Source organism: Acinonyx jubatus, chromosome D1 (genome assembly GCF_027475565.1).
Source record: "Acinonyx jubatus isolate Ajub_Pintada_27869175 chromosome D1, VMU_Ajub_asm_v1.0, whole genome shotgun sequence".
Taxonomy (NCBI): domain Eukaryota; kingdom Metazoa; phylum Chordata; class Mammalia; order Carnivora; family Felidae; genus Acinonyx; species Acinonyx jubatus.
Window position 1 is genome coordinate 71,835,482 of NC_069390.1, and position 12,721 is coordinate 71,848,202.

Below are 12,721 nucleotides of genomic sequence, written 5' to 3' on the forward strand. Positions count from 1 at the left end.
AGAGAGAGAGAGAGAAAGAAGAAGAAAAAGAAGAAGAAGAAGAAGAAAAAGGAGAGAAGAAAGAAAGTAAGAAAGGAAGGAAGAGAGAAAGAAGAAAATTGAAAAGCAGATTAAAGAGCAGTCACTGATTTTTACAAAGAGAAAGAAAATATAGCAGAAGTTCATGGGAAGATTTCCAGAAAGTTACAAGACACAGCAAAAGATAAAGAGTGGGAATGAAAACAGAGGAATCATTTGAAAATCACTATACTGAATATCTGACTCCACCCTTTTTTGCACCCAATGTCAAGATTATCAGCAGATAGATATTTAAGTTCACAGGCAGAATTTTTAAGCATTTTCCAGGAGAAATTTATCCAGAAGCAAATATGAGGAAATTCAAAGTCATGATATGGGGAAAGGGGCAAGTGAGGCAGAGAACTTAAAACAAGGAAGTAAAATGAACATTTGCTCCCTGAGTGGTCGGACATATGCCTCCCACTGGGAGCCTGGGCAGCAACATTGACTGCCACATCTTTCCTTGGAAGGGCTAATGGAGACATGATCTCTAAATAAACTGAAGATTCTCAGAAAAGTAATATGTACACATTCATATTTTGGAAGAGTACTCTAGCAAAAGATCCAGCTGCCTACCCAGTTACTAGATCTAGCCACCTATCTTCTGGTTTACCAGAACACAAAAGAAACTGCCATTGTAATGATTCCCTTTGTATATAAGAAGGGGCAATTAAAGATCACCTAACACTTGAGGAAAGACCTCAAAATGAAAGGCAGACAATAGATGCAGAAAAATGGTATTTGTCTTCAGGAAAGACAGATAACTCTGTAATCAAACAAACACTTTAAATACTTACTCTCTCCACAAAGATGACTTAACACACACAAAAAAATTTTAAATGCTATGAGAAAATCAGAAAACCAGAAATAACTCTTGAAAACTAAAATATTACAAAAAAATAGTTCAACTAAAAGTTGTAAAGATAAATTTGAGAAAAATTAAAAAAAAATTTTTATGTTTTATTTATTTTTGAGACAGAGAGAGACAAAGCATAAGCAAGGGAGGGGCAGAGAGAGAGAGAGGGAGACACAGATTCCGAAGCAGGCTCCAGGCTCTGAGTTGTCAGCACAGACAACTCACAAACTCACAAACCACGAGATCATGACCTGAGCTGAAGTTGGATGCTTAACCGACTGAGCCACCCAGGCGACCCATTGAGAAAATTTTTTAGAAAGTAGAACAAAAAGATATAAAGATAACAAATTACTTAAAGGATCAAACCTAAGAATAATTTCTGACTTAAAAAATCCTAGAAAGCACAGATGGAAAAAATAAATCAAATGAATTACCCAAGAAAATTTCTGGAAGTAAAGGACATGAGTCCATAGAGTTCCTCATACAATCAATGAAAAAGTCTTATATCAAGGCCAATTGTCATGAAATTTCTAAATGTCAGTAATAAAGGGAAGAACTTAAAAGTCTTCTAAAGACAGCAGGGTGGGGGGGTTGGGGGAATGCCATAATGACTTGAGATTTCTCAATAGAAACTATGGGTTCCAGAAGATAATCGTCTTCAAAATTCTGAAGGCAAATAATCTTCAACCTTGCCTTCAACCTTCAACCTTGAATACTAGTCCAAGTCAAAATATTCACTCATTATGAGGGTAGGATATTTCTTCACGAAGTTTGCACACACACACACATACACACATATATAATATATGTTTAAAAATTAAACCACAAAAGTAGATCCACCCAGGAAAAAGGAAAACAATTATGGAAAAGAGGTTCCCCATTAAAAATAGAAATTTAATAAAATGATATAGCATTTGAAGAAAAATAAGGTTATGCAGATAGCATATTATGCAAGTGGAAATAAAAGCAAATTGTTACTTCCAAGAAGACCAAATAGTAATATGAAAAAGGAAATATCATAATAGTACTTGGCTCTGTTGTTGTAATTACATGGTTCTAATGACAGAAAATTCAACTAATACAATCATAGTGATATAAAGCTAGGAAGACTTTTGAAGTACTATTAGAGTTCTAGATATTTATCTAACATAGAATATCTAACATAGAAAGGTATTTTTGTATAGGTTAGATCTTACACAATCTTCCTGGTTTTCCTGGTAATGAAATATTTCTAGGTGCAGGATTTGGGGCACTAGGATCAGGACAGTCCCTAAGAGGGAAGGATATTGTGAAAGGCAATGAGAAAAGAGAATCTTTTTTTTAATATTGTTATTGTCATTAATCTTCATCGTCATCATCATTATCATTGTTACTAATAGCAGTAATAGTAGTAGTGTTATAAACCTTTTGGTTTTGTTTTTTAACTTGAATGCATGCATCAATTAGAAAATAAAGAGCCTTTAAAACATGATACTGCATTTGTCCTTGCTGTCATTGTTGTGGGTCATTCTCTGCCATTTCAAAACAATTGATTGAAATGTGAGCATCACACTAAAGGACTACTTGCCAGTATGAAGCCAAAAAGAAGTTTCCTTTGACTTAATGTTACATAATTAAATTTTCTCAAAATAATGTGAAAATTCATATACGATGCACGGAAATTAACCAACTGGTTCTCTCGCATGACAAAAAGGCCAATATATTCATACAATCTGACATAGACCCTAAAAACCTTCCCCATGTCTCTTTGACCATATGTATCATACCATTGTCTTATTAAATCAGAATTGTGTTTTTATCTAACAGGAAATTGAACGACAGAAAACTTTTGGTAACAATATGAATAGCATCCCTATAGTGCACATTACCAACATGTAGCCATCCATGAGAGATAGGACTCAGACTGTCTTTGACAATTCAGCTCACCACAGTTCAGCCAAGGCCTTTAGAGGTCAGATAGAACCTCCTAACTGAGTATTAAAGAAGTATGGGAATTACTGTTACTCACTTAAAAGCTATGCCTTTATCAAATTTTATTATGATCTTTAAATCCCACCGTGACAAAGATGCATGTTCAAATGGTCTTTGTTCCAGAGTCACACAGTTTACCTAGAGTCAAATTACAAGCTTGTATTTTTAAAACTGCAGAGGCTGTTAACCACTTCCTCTCATTAGAGGGCAGGGGGAAACATCACTAAAAGGAACCAATGCAAGGTCTAAGAAAGATTTCTTTCCTAAGATCAAGATCCATGCTCCATGGATCCTATTCAGATAGAGGGTTGCAGCCAAGCAAAATGTGAGGGTTAGATGCTGTGTCCTTGATATCACTGAATCAGCAGGACAGAACGGCAGGCTGGCTAGTTTAAATTGTGCATGCTTCGGCAGATTTGCAGTGCCACTTACAAAACAAATGATTCCCTTGTCATCATGTCAACATTCAAGGCACGTTTATCATTAATTCACAGGTCACCCAAAATGAAGAGACTAAATGGCACTGAGGGTAAAAGACTTCTACCTTGTCATAATAATACAGGGCTTTGGGGAGATACTCTTTTAAAGTTCCTTCCACCCAGTTTTATACAGACATCCATGTGATTTCTTTAATTTCAGTGTCTTTCATAATGTGTAAATCCTGAGCCAGACATGTTACACCTATTTTCTTATATTTGCAAGAGACTGTGTAATGCGAGTTATAAATGTATCCTAGGCTGATTGCTCCTTTAAATCCTAAATATTTCAATGTCTCCTGTGCTCAATTCTTCATTCATATGTTTCAATATTTTTATGTTATGACTAAATATAATCAAACTTAAAAAAAATGCTTAGTATCCAAATTGGTTAAACACAGCTGAATCTTTTGAGAGTTCAAGCCATGTAATGTTTATGATTCTCATTTTTAGTGATGATTTACACGTAAGATAGTAAGAGTTGGAGTGTTAGAGTTTTGATATCATAAGAGAAAAACAAAAACATGCATCAAACTATAAAAAGATAGTATTCAGACAATAAAAATATTTTTATATGTGCCACTTAAATCCCCTATAAAAATCAAAACTGCTTGTCTACTTTCCTAAAATAGGTTCAAATAAACTCTCAACATTTCTATAGTTTATGTATGTAAGTTGAATATAGAAATGAAAAAGATTGCAATGGCAACAAAACCATTTTTGGAATCCCATATGTTGTAAAACATCCACTTATTAATATAATAATTAATAAAAACCAGGAGGTTAAGTTATTGTAAAAGCACCCCTTTCCCAGTTCTATAAAGTATGTGCTCATAGCATATGTGCTTACAACACTAAATGTTAAATGCAAACTGAAAAATTTAATCAATTATCAAGGTATTTAAAAATATTTAGTAACAAAAATATCCAGACATTAGGCTGATCATTTGTTGCCATTTTCAAACACATGTTTGGAATCAGAGTCACGAAAGTTACGTTAAACAGTTTTCCTCTTAAAATGAAAATCAATATGAGACTGTACCTACTTACTGACTTTTTTTAATATAAAAATGATCTCAACATAATCCTTACTCTTGGAGTACCACGGCACTTTGTTACTGCATCATTAGTAATTTATCACATCATTTAAAAAATAAGAACAAAAACAAAAAACTTGTCCACCAAAAAGTCAGAACATCTGCATAGAAAGTAAATGTAGCATTCACACATCCAATTGATTGTCTCCAGAGTACATTCTTCAGGTATTTGCAAACCTTATCTAACCATCTAAGGACATCCGTAAGCATTTTTTGGCCACATTAGGGAAGCGATATAATGCCAAGACAATTAACATGGTTAATACAATGGTTATGTCCTTTCCTAAAAAAATTAAGGTTTTTCCTAAAAAAATAACCTAATGAGTAAGGCTATTTTACTTTCAAAGCCACTGACTGACAAATGATATTTATAATGACAGTCACCTACGAAGTATACAACTAAACAATTTGTCAAACTAAAAATAATAATAATCAATAAATATGTTTACTGATTAGAAATCAGAGAAAAAACACTCTTGGTTACTCTTTATTATGGCATAAAATAAAAAAATGTTATTGAGGAATTTCCGTAGTTGATAGAAAATGATTCTAACAACTTAGTCTATATTGTCTATCTTGAGTGAAATAGGATGAACCCACAATATTCCTAACTTCTAACAGGATTACATGCAGGTACACTTTTATATATTATTTGTATACACATATATGTGTATATTGTATATACACATATATGTGTATATTGTATATACACATATATGTGTATATTGTATATACACATATATGTGTATATTGTATATACACATATATGTGTATATTGTATATATTGTATATACACATATATAATTTTATGTATGCATAAATTTATATGTGTAAATATATAGAGTATATATTTTATATTATATATAATTTTAGTTATATATAACCCATGATATTCTTAACTTCTAATAGCATGTGAAACACATATATATGTATAATTTTATATATATAAATTTTAAAATATGTGGGATTTTTAATAGGTTTCATAGCATGCTGAGATATATCTTTCACTGATGTAGTCTAGTGGAGAGTGTCCCTCAGTTCCATATTAGAAAAAAGGCTTGTTTTAAACAAAACAAAACAAAACAAAAAAGCACAGACTCATAAATACAGAGCACAAACTAGTGCTTGCCAGAAGTGAAAGTGGTGTGGGGATGGGCAAAATAGGCAAAGGGGAGAGGGAGATACAGGGCTCTGGTTATGCTGGTTATGGAATGAAAAAGTCACCAGGATGAGAGACATAGCATAGGGAATATAATCAATGTAATGGTGTTGTGTGGTGACGGTGACAGACTCTTGCCACACTTGAGGTGAGCACAGCATAATATATAGAGTTGCAGAATTGCAAAGTGATACACTTGAAACTAATGTAATGTGTGCCAACTATACTTCAGTTTTGTGGGGTTTTTTCTTAAGTTTTGTTTGGTAGTAAATCAGGATGGATTGATATGTGGCCTGCCATTATCTCTGTTACACACATACTAATTTTTTATTTGCTTATGATATAACCAAGACAGTTAGGTAGAACTTATCCCCAACTCTTGTCTGACTCATTTCATATTTGTAGTGGTTCTCTGGCTCTTCTACAACTGAGCTTATGAGAGAAGCTAATCTCAGATTTCCCCATTCATGATGCTGTTTGTGGTCCAGTTAGTAGTAAGCCTCACCATTGCTAAATGCTTCTTGATACATGGATGAATACCACAGTAATCATCAGATATGACAAAATGCAGCAACTGCTCTCATACTGAATAATACTGAAATGGTAAAACTGGACTTGAATTTTATTTGGATTTATCTACTTAGGGACTCAAAACTGTACAGCATCTAATTAGCAGATATCGAATCTCTGATCTTATATCAAACTGTTTTTTCAAAAATTTGATGTTGGCATCACAGGCAGGTAAGCAGCGATGACACAGTGGCATTCATTTATTTGGCAAGTAGTTATTGGGCACCTATTCTCTCTCTTAAGTGCTGGAGCCATGAAACTGATTAGGAAAGACATGAACCCTCTTCTAATGGACTTTAAAACCTGGTTGAAAGAAAGAATAAAAACAAGTAAGTAAAGAGTTTTTTAAAAAAAAGAAAGAATTGTGGGGTGCTCAATAAGAGTTGAGCATCCAACTCTTGATTTCAGGCATCATGGGATCAAGTCCCACGTCAGGGTCTGCACTGAGCACGAGACCTGCTTGAAATCTCTCCCTCTGTCTCCCTCTGTTCCTCTCCCCTGCTCCTTGTGTGTTCTCTCTCTAAAAGAGAGAGAGAGAGAGAGAGAGAGAGAGAGAAATTGTGATAAGTATAAAATAAATGTAAGTTGAGATATGTCATAACAGGAGAAGAGAGGGAAAGAGAGGGAGATGGAGGGAGACAGAGAGAGAGGGGGAGAGAGAGAGAGATGCTTAGAAAAACCTTCTGGAAAAAAGAAGTATTACATTGAGACATAAAGGTGGGAACCAAGATGGTTTTCTAAGGAGCAAGGAACAAGCATTCCATACATAGAAGACAGTATGAGCCTAGTGCTCTGAGAGTTACACAGTGGAACATTACATTGACTACAGTTGCATATATAAATATATACTACTGTAATCTTTTACCACAAATTATTTTCCTCTTGCTTTTAGAATGTGTTCTGGCTTACCATTTTGGAGCTCAAAGTGAAGGTTACTTAACTCTTTATGAAAGAAAATTTTTGGAGCTAGGTTGTAGGTGAATATACTGACATAGGAAGAAAGTCCTATGAATCCTTTCTGAGTAGATAGTGGATGATAAGTAACTCAGATAATCATATCATGCTCTCATTTTTAATATTCACTATAAGGAAATTCTTCCATGTGATTAACTTCAGCCCTCATGCCATATACTTTTCTGTTCTATTTTTCTCCCTTGTGGAAACAGAAAAGTAGAGTTAAACATTTCTCAGTAAATTTTCACTATAAATAATAATAATTACATGTTTCCTCTCCCCTTTCCTTCCTGTATCAAACAGGGTTATGCCAGAGAAGAGGAGCCAGTAAGAGATAGATACTAAGAGATTTATTGCAAGGAATGGGTGTATGTGATCACGGGACTATTTAGAAAGTTCAGAAACACAGGACAGACCACTCAGAACAGCAGGCTAGCATTCTGGAGCATGGTGTGAAGCTGCTGTCCACAGGCAAAATTTCCTCACAGGAAAGCCTTACCTCTGTTCAGAAGGCTTTTGACTGATTGAATCAGGTCCACAGAGACCATCTAGAATAATCTCCCTAACTGGAAGTAAACTTATGAACTTTAATCACATCACAAATATTTTCAAAGTAACTCCTAGATTTGTGTTTGACTTAATACCTGGGAAGTGTAGCCTCATCAAATAGACATCTCACTTTCTTCCTTCTCTTCCCTCAGTAAAATATTGTTGTATTACTTGGATCAGAGTAAGACAGGTGTCCACACAGAAAGGTTGAAGAATGGCAAGGAAGAGGAGGAGCCAAGATGGCAGAACAGCATGGAAGTGTTTCATCCATGAAATACAGCCAGATCAACACTTAAGCATCCTGCACACCTAGAAAACTCATTTGAGGATTAACACAACAATCTGCACAACCTGAACCACAGAACTCAGCAGGTACGCAGCACAGAGAGGTAAAATGGGGATGAGAGAAGCTGGAGAGGGCAGGGAGCTGTTTTTGCTTGTGAAGAAGGATGGAGACAGGGGGAGAGGGAGAGTTCAGGAAAATCAACCCCTCCCCCAAAAGCAGCTGGAGAGAATGTGGAAAAGTGGAAATAGCTGCAGGGACTGAACTAAAAAGGGAAAAAGGAGAAAGGAGAGGGTTTCAATTCCATTAAGACTCTATAAACAGGGAGAGTACAGAGAGTCTGAAACTCTGCAGCTCAATATCTGGTGATGCTCTGGTAGGAAGTGTGAATCCCCAGGAGCAGAGTGGGGTCCAGGATGTCTTCAGGCCACAACGGAAGAAGCGGTTCCATGGCTGGAAGGATATTTGGTAGAGGCTGTGTGGCCACTCAGTGTCAGCAGATCTCAGAGAACAACCACGTTAACTGGTGCTGGAACAAGGTCAATAAGGGTGAAGTCTGGTGCCAGATGTGTGTTGTGATTTTCCATTATCCCTGAAATGCTGCTGCCACACGATCATGTGAACTTTACCTGGGACAGGCTGGCATCCAGCCACAGTCTCTGGGCATTGGCAGTGGCACAATGCCGCGAACGTTCCTGGGGGGACCAGCTCTGGCCATTTCTCAGTGAGATACTCCCCCAGAGGATCTAAGTGGGTCAAAGCCGCAGCCCCTCAGAAGTGAGGGGTCGGAAACACAGCCACATCTGAGATAAAACTCAGGAAGAAGGTGCCGCCTGGACTGCTTGGTCACAGAGAGTATAAAAGCAGAGGGTGGATGTAAGCCAGAGACAAAGGATAGGTGTGCCATTTCTGGTTGGGGGGAGCACAGAGTTCCTATACTAGAGTCTGTGTAGCTGGGTGATGCCATTTTCACCCCTCCCGTGCATGCACATACACAACTACAAGCACCACAACAATCCACCCCAGTAAGCTAAGCAGTGCCATCTAGCGGAGAATGGAGCCGTTACACTAAGCTCTGCCCAACTGGGACAACCACGTTCTTCAGGAACACCACAAATCTCTCCACCTGCTTAGTTTACAGACTATAAAATACTTCATAGTTTGACTTCGAGAGGGAAATGATGTAATTTCAATTGTATTTCAGTCTGTTCACTAGTCCATCTATTCAATTTTCTTTTTTTCCTCTTTTTTGTTTCTTTTCATTTTCTTGAACACAGAAAGAGAAAAAATTTATTTTTATTTTCAATTTTTATTAAAAATATTTTTCTTTATTTTTTTCTACTATATTTTTTACTTTTTTGTAAATTTTTCAACTTCTATTTTACTTCCATCATTTCATTTTATTCTTTTCATTGTATTAATTTTTTTCAAATTTTCAAACATTTTCCTCCTCACCCCACCCTTTTTTCTCGAATCTATCAGGTCCTTTCAACACTCAGACCAAAATACACCTGGGATCTAGCATCATTTATTTGATATTTTTGTGTGTTTGTGTTGTTTTTTAGTTTTTTTATTTTATTTTTTTTTACCTTATTAATTCTTTTTCTTCCTTCAAAATGATGCAATGAAGGACTTCACCCCAAAATAAAGAGCAGGAAGAAATGACAGCCAGGGACTCAATCAACACAGAAACAAGCAAGATATCTGAACTAGAATTTAGAATCACAATAATAATACTACCAACTGGGGTCAAAATAGATTAGAATTCCTTTCCGTGGAGATAAAAGACATAAAAGCTAATCAGGATGAAATAAAAAATGCTATGACTGAGCTGCAATCTCGAATGGATGCCAAAGTGGAAAGGGTGGATGAGGCAGAACAGTGAATCAGTATTATAGAGGACGCAATTATGGAGAATAATGAAGCAAGAAAAAAAAGGGAGACAAAGGCAAAAGAGCACCATTTAAGAATTAGAGAATTCAGTGACTCATTAAAAAGGAGCATGAGAATCATAGGGGTCCCAGAAAATGAAGAGAGAGAAAAAAGGGTAGAAGGGTTATGTGAGCAAATCATAGTAGAAAACTTTCCTAACCTGGGGAAAGACACAGACATCAAAATCCGGGAAGGACAGAGGACTCCCATTAGATTCAACAAAAACCAACTATCACCAATGCATACCATAGTCAAATTCACAAAATACTCTGACAAGGAAAGAATCATGAAAGCAGCAAGGGAAAAAAATCCTTAACCTGCAAAGGAAGACAAATCAGGTTTACAGCAGACCTAGCCACAGAAACTCGGCAAGTCAGAAAGGAGTGGCAGGATATCTTCAGTGTGCTGAATCAAAAAAAAACTATGCAGCCAAGAATTCTTCATCTAGCAAGGCTGTCATTCAAAATAGAAAGACATAAAAAGTTTCCCAGAAAAACAAAAATTAAAGGAGTTCATGACCACTAAACCAGCCCTGCAAGAAATTTTAAGGGGGACTGTCTGAAGGGAGAAATGACAAAGAAAAACAAACAAACAAAAGCAACAAATACAAGAAAAGATCATAGAACACCACCAGACACTCCAACTCTACAGGAAACATAATGCCAATATATTCATATCTTTCAGTATTCACTCTAAAAGTCAGTGGACTCAATGCTCCAATCAAAAGATATAGGGTAACAAATGGATAAGAAAACAAGATCCATCTATATGCTATTTACAAGAGACCCACTTTAGACCTAAAGACCCTTCAGATTGAAAGTAAGGGGGTGGAGAACCATCTCTCATGCTAATGGTCAACAAAAGAAAGCCGGAGTAGCCATACTTATATCAGACAATCTAGACTTTAAAATAAAGACTGTAACAAGAGATAAAGAAGAGCATTATATCGTAATTAAGGGGTCTATCCACCAAGAAGACCTATCAATTGTAAACATTTAGGCACCAAATGTGAAAGCACCTGAATATACAAATCAATTAATCACAAACATAAAGAAAATCATGGATACTAATACCATAATAGTACGGGACATCAACACCCCACTTACAACAATGGACAGATCATCTACTCAGAAAATCAACAAGGAAACAATAGTTTTGAATGACAACCTGGACCAGATGGACTTAACAGATATATTCAGAACATTTCATCCTAAAGCAGTAGAATATACATTCTTCTCCAGGGCACATGGAATGTTCTCCAAAATAGATCACATACTGGGACACAAATAATCCCTCAAGAAATACAAAAAGATGGAGATTATACCATGCCTATTTTCAGACCACAATGCTATGAAACTTGAAATCAACAAGAAAAAATTTGGAAAAATAACAAATACTTGGACACTAAAGACCATCCTACTAAAGAATGAATGGGCTAACTAAGAAGTTAAAGAGGAAATTAAAAAGAACATGGAAGCCAATGAAAATGATAATACCATAGCCCAAAACCTCTGGGATGCAGCAAAGGCAGTCAGAAGAGGAAAGTATATAGCAATCCAAGCCTTCCTAAGGAAGGAAGAAAGATCTCAGATACACAACCTAACCATAAACCTTAGAAAGCTGGAAAAAGAACAGCAAATAAAACCCAAAACCAGCAGAAGACAGGAAATAATAAATATTAGAGCAGAAATCAATGGTATCAAATCCAAAAAAAAAAAAAAGCAGGACAGATTAATGAAACCAGAAGCTGGTTCTTTGAAAGAATTAACAAAATTGAGAAACTACTATCCAGTTTGATCAAAAAGAAAAAGGAAAGGACTCAAATACATAAAATTAAGAATGAAGGAGGAGAAATCACAACCAACACAGCAGAAATTATGAGCAATAATATGCCAATAAAATGGGCAATCTGGAATAAATGGACAAATTCCTAAAAACATATGAACTACCAAAATTGAAACAGGAAAAATAGAAAATTTGAACAGACCCATAACCAGTAAAGAAATTGAATTAGCAATCAAAAATCTTCAAAAAATAAGAGTCCAAGGCCAAATGGCTTTCCAGAGGAATTCCACCAAACATTTAAGGAAAACTTAACACCTATTCTTTTGAAACTGTTTGAAAAAAAAGAATTGGAATGGAAACTTCCAAACTCTTTCTATGAAGCCAGCATTACCTTGATTCTAAAACCAGACAAAGACACCACTACAAAGGAGAACTATAGACCAATTTCCCTGATGAACATGGATGCAAAAATCCTCAACAAGATATTAGCCAACTGGATCCACCAATACATTAAAAAAATTGTTCACCACGACTAAGTAGGATTTATACCTGGGATGCATGGTTGGTTCAATATCCGCAAAACAATCAATGTGATACTTCACATTAATAAAAGAAAGGACAAGAGCCACGTGGTCCTCTCATTAGATGCAGAGAAAACATTTGACAAAATACAACAGGCTTTCTTGAAAAAACCCTCAAGAAAGTAGGGATAGAAGGATCAGACCTTGAGATCATAAAAGTCATATATGAAAAACCCAATGCTAATGTCTTCCTCAATGGGGAAAAACCGAGAGCTTTCCCCTTAAGGTCAGGAACAAGACAGGGATGGCCACTCTAGCCACTGTTATTCAACATAGTATTGGAAGTGTTAGCCTCAGCAATCAGATAAAACAAAGAAATAAAAGGCCTCCAAATCAGCCGGGAGGAGGTCAAACTTTCACTCTTTGCAGATGACATGATAATTTATATGGAAAACACAAAAGATTCCACCAATAAACTGCTGGAACTGATCCATGAAGTCAGCAAAGTCTC